This window comes from Euprymna scolopes, chromosome 5 (genome assembly GCF_053919585.1).
Source record: "Euprymna scolopes isolate OS-2025 chromosome 5, ASM5391958v1, whole genome shotgun sequence".
Classification (NCBI taxonomy): domain Eukaryota; kingdom Metazoa; phylum Mollusca; class Cephalopoda; order Sepiida; family Sepiolidae; genus Euprymna; species Euprymna scolopes.
This window is the reverse complement of record NC_136486.1, coordinates 112,882,969-112,897,292: the sequence shown is the minus strand read 5'-3', so window position 1 is coordinate 112,897,292 and position 14,324 is coordinate 112,882,969. Positions and strand designations below refer to the sequence as shown.

Below are 14,324 nucleotides of genomic sequence, written 5' to 3'. Positions count from 1 at the left end.
ACACACATTCTAACTTTTATAGATATAATAGATAGATTATGCTAGATATATTTCCATATGTGTGAATACCCTATATACAAATTTTCTAATTTGTAGATAAAAAATTTGTAGAGTGCATAGGTTGAGAATTGTTCTCTCTATCTCTCACACACACACATTCTAACTTTTAAAGATATAATAGATTATGCTAGATATATTTCGATATTTCTGAATACCCTATATATAAAAATTTGTTGAATGTATAGGTTGAGAACTGTTCTCTCTCTCTCTCTCTCTCTCTCTCTCGCTCACACACACACACAGTCTCACTTTTATAGATATAATAGAAAGATTATCCTAGATATATTTCTATTTGTATGAATACTCTATATACAAATTTTAAAATCTGTAGATAAAGAATTTGTTGAGTATATGGGTTGAGAATTGTTCTCTCTCTCTCTCTCTCTCTCTCTCACACACACACACACATTCTCACTTTTATAGATATAATAGATTATGCTAGATATATTTCCATATGTCTGAATACCCTATATACAAATTTTCAAATCTGTAGATAAAAAATTTGTTGAGTATATAGGTTGAGAATTGTTCTCTCTCTCTCTATCACACACATTCTCACTTTTATAGATATAATAGACAGATTATGCCAGATATATTAAAATATGTCTGAATGCCCAATATACAAATTTTGAAATCTGTAGATAAAAAATTTGTTGTATACATAGGTTGACAATTGTCCTCTCTCTCACACACACACACATTCTCACTTTTATACATATAATAGATAGATTATGCTAGATATATTTCTATATGTCTGAACACCCTATATACAAATGTTCAAATCTGTGGATAAAAAATTTGTTGAATGTATAGGTTGAGAATTTTTATCTCTCTCTTTTTCTCTCTCTCTCTCTCGCTATCTCACACACACGCATTCTCACTTTTATAGATAAAATAGATAGATTATGCTAGATATATTTCCATATGTCTGAATACCCTATATACAAAGTTTCAAATCTGTAGATAAAAAATTTGTTGAATATATAGGTTTAGAATTGTTCTCTCTCTCTCTCTCACACACACATTCTAACTTTTGTAGTTATAATAGATAGATTATGCTAGATATATTTCCATATGTCTGAATACCCTATATACAAATTTTCTAAACTGTAGGTAAAAAATTTGTTGAGTATGTAGGTTAAGAATTGTTCTCTCTCTCTCTCACACACACACACACACACACAAGTTCTCACTTTTATAGATATAATAGATAGATTATGCTAGATATATTTCTATATGTCTGCCTACCCTATATACAAATTTCCAAATCTGTGCCCAAAAATGTGTGGAATATATAGGTTGAGAATTGTTCTCTCTCTCTCTCTCTCTCACACATATTCTCACTTTTATAGGTTATATAGGTTGAGAATTTTTTGCTCTTTCCATCACTCACATTCACACTTTTATAGATATAATACATAGATTATGCCAGATATATTTACATATGTCTGAATACCCAATATACACATTTTCAAATCTGTAGATAAAAAATTAGTTGAATATATAGGTTGAGAATTGTTCTCTCTCTCTCTCTTTCTCTCTCTCTCACACACACATTCTCACTTTTATAGATATAATAGATAGATTATGCTAGATATATTTCCATACGTCTGAATACCCTATATCCAAATTTTCTAATATGTAGATAAAAAATTTGTTGAATATATAGGGTGAGAATTTTCCTTCCTCTCTTTCTCTCTCTCTCTTTCTCACACACACACAAGCTGAAAATTGTTCTCTCTCTCTCTCTGACTCTCTCTCTCTCTCTCACACACACACACATGGTCATTTTATAGATATAATAGATAGGTTATGCTAGATATATTTCTATATGTCTGAATACCCTATATACAAATTTTTAAATCTGTAGATAAAAAATTTGTTGAGTATATAGGTTGAGAATTGTTCTTTCTCTCTCTCTCACACACACATTCTCACTTTTATAGATATAATAGATTAGGCTAGATATATTTCCAAATGTCTGAATACCCTATATACAAATTTTCAAATCTGTAAAGATAGAATTTGTTGAATATATAGGTTGAGAATTGTTCTCTCTCTCTCTCTTTCACACACATTCTCACTTTTATAGATATAATAGATAGATTATGCTAGATATATTTCCTTATGTCTGAATACCCTATATACAAATTATCAAATCTGTAGATACAAAATTTGTTGAGTATATAGGTTGAGAATTGTTCTCTCTCTCTCTCTCTCTCTCACTCACTCACTCACTCACTCACTCACACACACACACACACATTCTACCTTTTATAGATATAATAGATTATGCTAGATATATTTCCATATGTCTGAATACCCTGTATACAAATTTTCAGATCTGTACATAAAAATTAGTTGAATATATAGGTTGAGAATTGTTCTCTCTCTCTCTCTTCTCTCTCTCTCTTTCACACACATTCTCACTTTTCTAGATATAATAGATAGATTATGCTAGATATATTTCCATATGTCTGAATACCCTATACACAAATTTTCTAATCGGTAGATAAAAAATTTGTTGAATATATAGGGTGAGAATTGTACTTACTCTCTCTCTCTCTCTCTCTCTCTCTCTCTCACGCACACATTCTCACTTTTATGGATATAATAGATAGATTATGCTGGATATATTTCCATATGTCTGAATACCCTATATACAAATGGTCAAATCTGTAGATAACAAATTTATTGAATAGATAGGTTGAGAATTGTTCTCTCTCTCTCTCTCTCGCAACCTTACACACACAACCACACGCAAACATTCTGACTTTTATAGATATAATAGATCGATTATGCTAGATATATTTCCATATGTCTGAATACCCAATATACAAATTTTCAAATCTGTAGGTAAAAAATTTGTTGAATATATAGGTTGAGAATTGTTCTCTCTCTCTCACACACTCACATTCTCACTTTTATAGATATAATGTATAGATTATGCTAGATATATTTCTATATGTCTGAATACCCTATATACAAAGTTTAAAATCCGTAGATAAAAATACGTTGAGTATATAGGTTGAGAATTGTTCTCTCTCTCTCTTACGCACACACACACACACACACATTTTCACTTTTATAGATATAATAGATAGATTATGCTAGATATATTTCCATATGTCTGAATACCCTATATACAAATTTTCAAATCTGTAGATAAAAAATGTATTGAATATATAGGTTGAGAATTGTTGTCTCTCTCTCTCTCTCTCTCTCTCTCTCTCTGGCTACCTCACACACACACACATTTTCACTTTTATAGATATAATAGATAGATTATGCTAGATATATTTCCATATGTCTGAATACCCTATATACAAACTTTCAAATCTGTAGATAAAAAATTTGTTGAGTATATAGGTTGAGAATTGTTCTCTCTCTCTCACACGAAACTGTGCGCTCGGCTTCTTCCCCCCCTTCCCACCCCAAATGCTTGGGAAACTGTGCACTGTTTTTGTTGGTTTTCAAGCTGCCTCTTCCCCCCCCCACACACACACACAGTTTAACAGTAGTAGGAGGTCAAGAGAAAGAGGGTGAGAGAGAGAGAAGAGTAAGTTGGTGAGAGAGAGAGAAAAGAGAAAGAGGTTGTTGGTTTTATATTTTTATTATCGTCTAATATTTTGAAAGCTGAATTTCTAATAAAATGTGCATCTATAGGAGATAATGCCTGGGAATGTGTTCCCCCCCCCCACAGTTTAACAGTGGTGTGACGTCAAGAGAAAGAGGGTGAGAGAGAGGGAAGAGTAAGTGGGTGAGAGAGAGAAAGAGAGAGAAAAAAAAAGAAAGACGGTGTTGGTTTTGTGAAAAAAGTTGTTATTTACAATTGTTCGCATTCTTGGCCTTTTGGTCAAGATCAAAGTGTAGTATCTGTTCTTCAGATGCTGCACTTCTATTTCTTGTTCTCTTTCGGTGGAGGAGAAATCCTCCACGACTGAGACAATTTTTATTTTTGTACCTTTTCTCCACGTTAAAAAACGACCCTGGTGTCTAACTCTGTCCCGTGGGGAGGCATAGTAAATAGGTACAATTGTTCGCCATTAGTGGATGTTGACGTCACGTCACGTGACATGACTAAGCGTTTTTTTTTTTTAGTATGAATAACATTTTTTGTTTTAATTATAAAGTCTACACTTAATTTTATAGAAAATGATGTATATATAATAGAAAAAAAAAATTACTGGTTTTGTTGGATTCAAGTGGATCCCCCCCCTCCAGTTTAAGAGATAGCAGGTCACGTGGTAATATACAAAATGGCTAGCGTAAATATAAAGATCGGTTTTTTTATCGACGAATATTTTGAAAGCTGAATTTTTTTTTATTCCTGTACATTTTTTCCTGATATTTTTCGTTAAAACTCTTGTATAAATACTATTTTTAACCAGTTAAATACGTTGGAGACATTGTCATGGAGTTTAATAATCTCTAGAACAAAGCAGAAGAGAAATTACAAAAGTATCGGTAAAACAAAGTGTTTGTTTACATTTGTTCGCCATTACTGGATGTTGACGTCACGTCACGTGACATGACTAAGCGTTTTTGGATTATGTAATATTAACATTAAAATGACAGGTTTTTTTGGGGGCCCCCCTAGGAGAGAAATGATCAGTTCACCCCCTTTTAATGGTCCGTTTGGTGTGGAATTTCGATATTTGTCATGCGGGTGATCAAGGTTCAATATGATACATAATTTGTCAACTTTGGTTGTGTCTGTCAAAAGTTTGAGCTGACGTCACGTCACGTGACACGTATTGAATAACGTTAAAATGACAGGTTTTTTGGGGGGCCCCCCCTAGGAGAAAAACGATCAGTTGACCCCTTTCTACTGGTCCGTTTGACGTGAAATTTCGATATTTGTCATCCGGGTGATCAAGGTGCAATATGATACCAAATTTGTCAACTCTGGTTCCGTCTTTCAAAAGTTTTAGCGTTACAAACAAACATACATACATACATACATACATACACACCGATTTTTGCCTTTTATATATATAGAAGAACACTAGCGGAGGTACCCGGTGTTGCTCGGGTGTTTTTAGGTGGGGTGGGGGGGGGGTTAACAAAAAAAGGTTTTGGTAGGTAGGAACCTTGAGGTGAAGATGGAAAATAAAGTGTGAAAAAAAAACTGACACGTTTACCTGCTTGGCCAGCAAGGAAGAGTAACAGAAAATCGTTTAAATTTATTTAAAAATTAAAAAATGAGGTCAAATATCATGCCATAGAAATCACGCAGTTAATTCTTACTGCGAGGCAGTTTTTTTTTGGGGGGGGGGGTTGTTTACATGTGATTTTGAATTTAATGAGGTCGAATAGAAATACCGCAGTTAACTTTCACTGTGAGGTAATTTTTTTTTTTTGGTTTAGTTTTCCCAAGATGTTAGGAGGAAAACTCGCTCCCTATTAAAAGGGAGGTGTCCCAATGAATAACAATTATCTGATATGGTTTCCCCCCACATTTCCAGACGTTCTTGGCATGAAAGCTGGGAATAGTGCCTGTGTTTTAGATTAGTTTCGATTTTATATGAAAAAACTGAATCAACACGAGAGGGGCCAAAATAGCAAGAATTTTGTAAAAGTCAATGTAAATAAATCTAGACGTGAAGCACGTTCACAAATCCTAGATATTATGATTTAGACCGTATATAAAAAGTTCTAAGAAATAGTACCCCCCCCCCCCCGAAAATCCCGGCGAAAAAAAGCCTTTGCTGGATATACAGAAAAAAATGCACAGATATCCACACACACACACACACATTTTTGCTTTTATATATATCGATGAAAAGACTAGTCTGGGTACCTGGCGTTGCTCGGGTGTGTGGAGGTATGTGTAAGGGTGTTGGTTGAGCAAAAAAAAATAAGAAGCAAAATTGCGAGCACAAAAAAAAAAAATTAGGGTTGAACCCGTAACGCGCCAGAGAAAAAGGAGGTGAAAAGAAGCAAATGGTCCTATTGATGCGCCCACGATGATTGCGACGTTATGGGCGGTTGAAATAATGTCTTTTATGTGACGTTGATGCGAGGTTTGAATGGTTTGTAAAAAAAACCGGCCCAGTTGACAGTGAAAGAATTTTTGATATTTGTTGTCCAAGAAACTGAGCTTTAAAACAATACCAATTTTCCCACAGTCTGACGCGTCTGTTGAAAGTTTTTGGCAGACATACACACATACACATACATACACACATTTTGCCTTTTTTATTATAGACTCGTGGGGGTCCCCGGCATTGTCCAGGTGTTTGTAGGTGATGTAGTAAGGAACCCCAAAAAATAAAAAGTGGTTTTAGCGGGGAGGTGGGTGGAATAACAGTAGGCAGCCCAGGTGGAGAGAAGTGTTTATAAAAAAAAAAAAATAAAAAAAATGGTAGAAGGCAGGCTTGAACTCGTAACACAAAGGAGGGGAAAAAAAACTAATGTCTTGGCTGATGCATCCATGGCACAAGCGGAAGTCGAGAGCATTGAAATTAAGCATAGTCAATCCAACGGAGATGATGACTTGCAAAAATGTTGACCAAAAAAAAAACCCTTCCTTGTAGGAAACTGCCCACTTGAGGGTGAAGGAAGGAATGTTTTTGGCCAATTTTTCAAAATTTGTCTGAAGTATCAAGCTTAAAAATGATACCGATCTTGTGAGGATACGTCATGTCGAAAGTTTTTGCAAGACATACAAACACACATTTTGCCTTATATATATTAGATGATTTTATAATAACCAAAATATTATTAGTTTATTATATTTTGAGTGACATCTTATTAAGTAAAAATGATTAATCTTTTGTTTTTCTTTCCTTTTTTTTTTCTGTATTTGTTATGTTACATGTGTGCGATAAAAGGTAGGGATTTAAGCAACAAATAACATAGGGGTATGATAAGAAATTTCCGAGAAGAATGAAAATTGTTTATCTTTGTAATACGTTGCCCAAAAAAGGGGTGGGGGTGCAAGGGGATTTACGGGGAAAGCAAAAACCCAAGTATTTTCTCTTTATCGCATATGTGACACAGCAAAAATAAAATAATAAAGCAAGTGGATGGAAACGCAAGGACGAACACAATAAAAAATGTGAGAAAATAACAAAATAACAAACACTTTTCCAAACGATACAAAAATAAATTTATTTAAGAAAAAAAAGAAGAGTTTAACAAAAGAAAAAGAAATGTATTCAAAGTTATGGAATCCGGAGTATATCTATGCTTATGGAAATGAGCGAAAGTCCTTTTGGGGGAGGTAATCAAAGTCTTTGCACTCACAGGTTTCTTTTGTTTTCCCATTTTTCCTTTTTTTTTGTTTCTTTTGCTACGGTGTTTCACAACTCGACGACGCAGTTAATCCAAGATATTTCCTTCGTGTGGAAAAAGTTCACATAGCCATCTCACGTGTTCTCTTTTCTTGCTCGCGCGTTATATATTGGTCTATTTTGCATGATGGGGAAAAAGTCGTCGTCTTTCGTGATGAAGTAAATTCATTGCATTCTCTCGCATGACTGGAGAAGGTCGCATCGTCTGCATCTCCTATATTCATATCCTTTTCGCATGAGGGGAAGAAGTCGACCCCCCCTCCCCCGACGAGGAGAGAGACCTCTTAACAGGTCAGCGACTCAAACCAAAAAGAACGATATCCGCCGGTGTCCAGTAAGAAAGGGGAAGAGGGAGCGATAACTCTTCTAGTTCCCCCCTCTTCACTTTGGAACTTCACTCCTTCATTATTTTGAAGTCTGACTTCACATGTGTGTTCTTGATTGCTTTTAAAATTTTCTGTTAAGTTTTGAGACATTGTGTTGAACAAAGATGGCGGCATAGTTCAGATCAGTAATCAAGATGGCGGCCAAGAATCAAAAGCAGTCCGTTGTGTAGTTAACGGCAAACTGATTGAATCCAAAATTCAACAATTTTTATAATTTTGAAACGTTTTCATTGGTTGTTTAGCACAGCCATTGGTTATAAAAATGATTGGCGAATCTATTCGTCTCATACCCCCATTAGGAGTCAAAAACATTTTACACGCCCCCTTTTTTGATATAATGGAAAAATACTTTCGGATTCAATTTTGGTTTCACTTGAGAAAAGGAAAGAAAAATAAATAAATAAATAAAATAAATGAGCAAAGAAAAATAAACCAATAAAATAATTGTTTTTTTTTTCTTCTGGTTTTGGAGGAATTTGTCTTTATTCTCATTGGTCAAAAAGAATTAATGTAAGCCATTTTTTTATGAAATTGAGTTTTTTTTTTTTTTTTTTTTTTGATACATATAAAATAAACACTTTTCAAATATATAAACTAGTGATGGGACGATGCCAAAATTTTTCCCGATTCCGATTCCGTTCAAAATTTCCGATTCCCGATTCCGATTCTTGTAAAATTTATACATATTTAATTAGAGATTTTTTTTGTTTGTTTTTTCGTAAATTTTCAAATTATTACATAAACCCCTGGTTAATGTCCGCGTATATTTTATCTCAAATGTTTGCCTTGTAATTGATTAAAAATTGTAACACAACAAAACATTTATTTTGATTTTAAAACAAAGCTATATTGTACCAGTTCGTATTTACTGTATAACATGCTACTTACATGAATAGTGGAAAATATTCGAAGATTGGTAGGCAAAATAAGAAAACGATGTAAAAACAATATATTTAACAACACCACTTAGCAAAGCCACATCTCATTGTTACGAACGAATTTCTAAATGATAATATTACTATTATGAAAACCATTTTTAACGTGAGATTGCGTGAGCTTTCTGTGCTTTCTCTCGCAGCTAAATCCCTATTCCAAAATGAAATATTACTTTTATAGATTACGTGTTAGAACATTTTTTTTAATTGGCGGAAAGAAAAGCGATCATTTAGAATTTAGAGTGTAAGATCAGTTTCGAATATAAATTTAACGTAAAATGATCATCATTTCTGGCCATCCTAATTCTTTATGGATATTAACTAAAGTGTTTCCCACTAAATTAAGTTCGGTTTGCAACGTTGTAAAACCATGTGTAATCGCTTAAAAAGTAGACACCCTATCCCCAATAAGCGCATATAATTTAAAATTGGTAACACACTACAGCTCATGTTACGTTATATTTATTTGTGAAACTGACCGTCTATTTTAAATTCCTAATCTTTTTATATTAGTGTTGTGTCGATTAATCGGAATCGGGAATCGGATAAATCGGTAATTTTGGGGGAATCGGAAAAATTTGTGCCTAATTTCCGATTCCCAAATCGATTCTTTTAATATTTTTAAAAAGTTCATTTTCAATTGTTTGTACCGATTATAAATATTTCTTTCTTTTAAGCTAATAGTAAAACTAAAGAAGATCTAAACTTATTTTATATGCGTAAAATAAACAAAACAAAAATTGAAACTTTGCGAAAATTCGCTAGGTAACCTTTAGAAGAATGCAGTTTATTTTCAAAGTAGCGAAAGAATTGTCTAAAATTAAAGAAATATTTTGCCCAGAAAAATAATATCAAACATTATTGCTAATTAAATGAAAAGTAGAATATAAAAGTGTTGGGTTTTGTCGGTATGTTTGCTGCTCCCTCACTCGGCAATCGGTATTGACAAATATAACAAGCCGTGCATGCATGGTCCCCCTCTATGTGAGGAGGGGGGATCGAATAAAGTGATAAAAAAAGTGATACATAACTGATAAAAAAACAATTTTGAGTGAAAAAAAATTTTTCAAAAGTTTTCAGAAAAATGACTAAGTTCAATTTTTGCTCCACACCCAATATTAGCCCTAAAACCTCCAGGGCTTGTGACTCTGATTTTTCCCAGGGTCAGTGATACTTCCATCAGGTGTATATCAGGTATGCCTATGGTTTTGCCAAGTTTCAGAAAAATCTAATGAATGGATGAAAAGTTATTCTGAAAAATATGTCAATTTTGTCTATTTAGAGTCATTTTGAGGTATTTTTTTACCTCTTTTGCTCCCATGGGGGAGCTGATTACTTGTAAAAATGGACCAACGGCTATGTTTCAGGCCTTAAGACATGTAAATTTGAGTTCAGCACCATAAAAAAACACTAAATAGAGATACATAATCACATTTTAGGCAAATATGAAAAAAAGAGCTTAAAAAAGGGGTGGTTTTTAGCCCTAAAAGTTCCCGGGGGGCGCAAACCAGAGTTTTGCCAGGGTCAGCGATACTGAATTTACATTTGCAACAATTGCCTTCACATTTTGGACAAGTTTCAGTAAAATCTAATGGACGGGAAAAAAGTTATGGGGCCAAAAGTGTCATTTTTGCCATTTGGGGCATTTTTGACCCCTTTTCAGCCCCTGGGAGAGCAACGAGAGTTTTCTTAAAAAAAAACTCGATGTTGTGCACGGTGCCCGGAAAACTCGTCTCCGGAAAAACTCGTCCCGTTCGCTAGGTAGGAAAACTGGTCCCTTATTGAATAAATATCGATTGAAAACACATTTTATGATCGTTCTTGAGGAGATATCGTTTTTTTTTAAATAGACTATAGCCCCCCCCCCATAATATTTAAAAAAAAAATATTTTTACTTGTTTAATTTTTTTTTTTTTTAAATAAAATCGATTTTCTAAGTGTCCGTTTTCTACCTAACTGGCTAAGTTCTTAGTGGTTTCACTTATTTTAAAGCGTTTATTATGTTAAAAAACGAGACCGCATATTTTTTTATACTAATATAAAAAGAATTTACTTATTTACTGTTGTTATAAAAGGGTAAAACCGATTTTTCTACTTCGCCGACTATGTTGTGTGTTGTTTAATTTATTTGGAATCGTTTATTCAGTAAAGAAAAAAAAAACAGAAAACAAACAAAAAAACATGTCGAGTGTTACGTGAGAACGAGAAATAATGTCCGGTATATCACATCTTAAGAGTCTTGATAATCGCTAAAAAATAGAAAATTAAAGAAATCACTGAGGGAGATTTGGTTTTAAAAAGAAAATAATAAATTTTAGGGTTTGTATTACTGTACACATAGATTCGAAAAAGTTGTCAAAAAAAACAAATATATAACAAATAAATGTTATCAAAGGCAAGATAAGTTACTTTCCTACCAAACTGGATATATTTTTTGTGTTTTTATTCAATGTAACATGTTTATTCAGCTCGAAAAACATACAGTGTTTACCGATGTATTGGACAATTCAAAATGTCGGCCGACTCTCTCTTAAACACGGTAAGTTCGGGAAAAGGTGTTATAAATAATAAACTAGACAAAATACTATAAAAAAACACACCGAATATATGTCAACCTATGTCACGGTAATATATATTGAGCAAATTTCTAACAGTATTTTGTCTAGTTTATTATTTATAACACCTTTTCCCGAACTTACCGTGTTTAAGAGAGAGTCGGCCGCCATTTTGAATTTTCCAATACATCGGTAAACGCTGCATGTTTTTCGAGCTGAATAAACATGTTAAATTGAATAAAAACACGAGAATTATATCTAGTTTGGTAGAAAAGTAACTTATCCGGTAACCCAACTTATCTTGCCTTTGATAACATTTATTCGTTATATATTTGTTTTTTTAACTACTTTTTCGAATCTATGTGTACAGTAATACAAACCCAAATTTTAATATTTTTTTAAAATATAATTTAGAGAGGGGGGTTAAAACTATATCTCCCTACGAAAAACAACCAACAAAAAATGAAATTAAAAAGATTCTTGATAAACAATAGCGGAGTTTTCAATAAAATTGATTAATAAATTTATTTAGTGATTACTTTTTCTCTGAATGATTGATTTTAGAATTTTGAAGTAAAAATTAAAAAAATTAAAAATGAGTTAACGAGAGATTGTTAGCACATGGCATCTCTCGCGCCAAAAAATAATGAGTGCATTTGGTATGAGAGAAAACGAAAACATAACAACAAAAGACTATCATAATTAAAAAACCAAAACAAAAAAGTAACGTTCCCAGTTTTTAATTTTTTTGTTTTGTTTTTTATTATTGTCTTTATGACTCCAAAAAACATCGTTAAAATAAGAACCAAAAAAATTGTAATTAATTTTGTATGAACATAATAAACGCTTTAAAATAAGTGAAACCACTAAGAACTTAGCTAGTTAGGTAGAAAACGGACAATCGATTTTATTTAAAAGAAAAGCAAAAAAAAACATTAAACAAATAAAAATATTTTTTTAAAAATATTATGGGGGAGGGGGCTATAGTCTATTTTAAAAGCAATATCTCCTTCAAGAACGATCATAAAATGTGTTTTCAATCGATATTTATTCAATAAGGGACCAGTTTTCCTACCTAGCGAAAGGGGACGAGTTTTCCCGAGACGAGTTTTCCCGAGACGAGTTTTCCTAAATTCGTTGTGCACATCTACGTATTGGAGTACAACTTGTGGCAAAATTTCAGAAAAAAGTAATGGACGGTTATCCGGGAATCATCCGAACGAACGGACGAACGCCACTGAAAACTATAGTCCCTCTCCAATAAATCGGGGGGGGGGGACCAACAAGGAATGGGCAAAATTGTGAAAAGGCTTGGCCTTTGATTTAATTTGAAATATGCTTCCAGTGTGATTTTCTTTGATTCTGCCGGTATTGTTTATGTTTATACTTAAGGATTGCTACGACGGCGCCAATGCCGTCTGAAGCCGAGGCCTCCGTGAGATATATATATATATATATATATATATATATATCACGGAGGCCTCGCTGAAGCCCGCCAATCTCACTCAAAAGTTGAGTTGAAAGTATTATGGGGTAATTAACACCTTAGATGCTGTTGGTTTCGACAACAATACTTTTTCACACCCACTTGCCAAATTTCTCAAGGAGTTTAATATGAAAAGATTTCAAACGAATAGTTTTATTTTATTTTCCTGGAGCCACATTGTCTGACACCGTCGCATTTTTCTTGGGTTTCGGAAAAGTTAAAAATATACATGAATATCTCACAATGAATTTATCAAAGTCTGGATAAAATAGATAAAGAGAAAACATTTAGAAATTTTTCAGATTGAAAAAGAAATTATATTTACATTTAAAAGTCCCCCCTCATTGAAATTCTACTTTTGGACGATATTTGTAAACCCACTAAAAACCAAATTATTTTTAGATCTAGGATGAAGCTCTAAACTGTCTTCACGTATTAAAAAAGGGTGCTTGTGCAGTTTACACTATGTTAAAAAACGAAAAATAAAAAAAAATATATATATTCTACGTACTCGTTATGGAATGAAGTTCTCATAAAAAAATCACGTAATTTCATCAAATAGTTTTTATTTTATGCCGTAAAAACGATTTGGGAAATTCGGAATGTTCCTAAAAAAACTGCGATAATTAGTCAAGGGAGCATAAAACAAAAACTATTTAATGAAATTACGTGATTTTGTTATGAGAACTTCATTCTATAACGAGTACGTAGATCTATAGAGTTTAGTTTTACTAATAGTTTAAAAGAAATAAATATTTATAATCGGTACAAGCAATTGAAAATTAACTTTTGAAAAATATTCAAAGAATCGATTTTGGAATCGGAAATTATACACAAATTTTTCCGATGTCGATTCCGATTCCCCGAAAATTACCGATTTAACCGATTCCCGATTCCGATTCCGATTCATCGGCACAACACTAATATAAACATACAAATAGAATACTTTTCAAATACATAGGCACAAAAATTCACAAATATACATTTTTTGTTTTGTTTTTTAACAAATGTTTGCCAAAAAAATAAAAAAAAGGATTTTTTTTTTTTTTTTTTTTGTAACAAAAACTGGAAACATTATGTTAGGTATTGGTTGGTTAATTTGGTTAGTAAGGTAGAAATGGTCGCAGTTTAACGTCGTGCCTGGGACAGTTTACAAGTTTTTTTTTTTTTTTTTTGTTTTTTTTTGTGTGTGATTTTGACTGTTCATGCTTCTCCTTTTGGGTTTCTGAAAAGAGATTTATTCATAATTAGATTCCAAAAAGTTTGGTTATAAAATGTCTTAATTTTATTCTTTTTATAGGTTTAGTGAAAATGTCGGCTATATTCTCAGACGTCACATAAGTAAGAGTAATAGATTTTTTCCTTATTTCATCCCTTATAAAATGATATCTGATATCAATATTCTTCGACCTTTGATGAATCATAGAATTATTTGCTAATAAGATACTGCTCTGATTATCACAATGAATTACTATAGGTTTTTTACTTAGATCTGGTTTTAAAATAGATTTTAGAAGGGTGTTCAGAAAAATTGCCTCCTGCGCGGAATGAGTAAGAGCCACATATTCTGCTTCACAAGTAGAAAGTGCAACAATTTGTTGCTT

The 14,324-nt window shown here is 32.8% G+C and overlaps 1 protein-coding gene and 1 pseudogene across 1 annotated transcript in view; both read left to right on the top strand.

The window, feature by feature from the left end:
• LOC145276955 (uncharacterized) overlaps window positions 1-14,324 on the top strand; it is a 285,323-nt gene that overhangs the window by 150,301 nt on the left and 120,698 nt on the right. The gene's annotated exons all lie outside the window — the stretch shown is intronic.
• Window positions 3,896-4,029, top strand: LOC145277261 (U2 spliceosomal RNA; annotated as a pseudogene).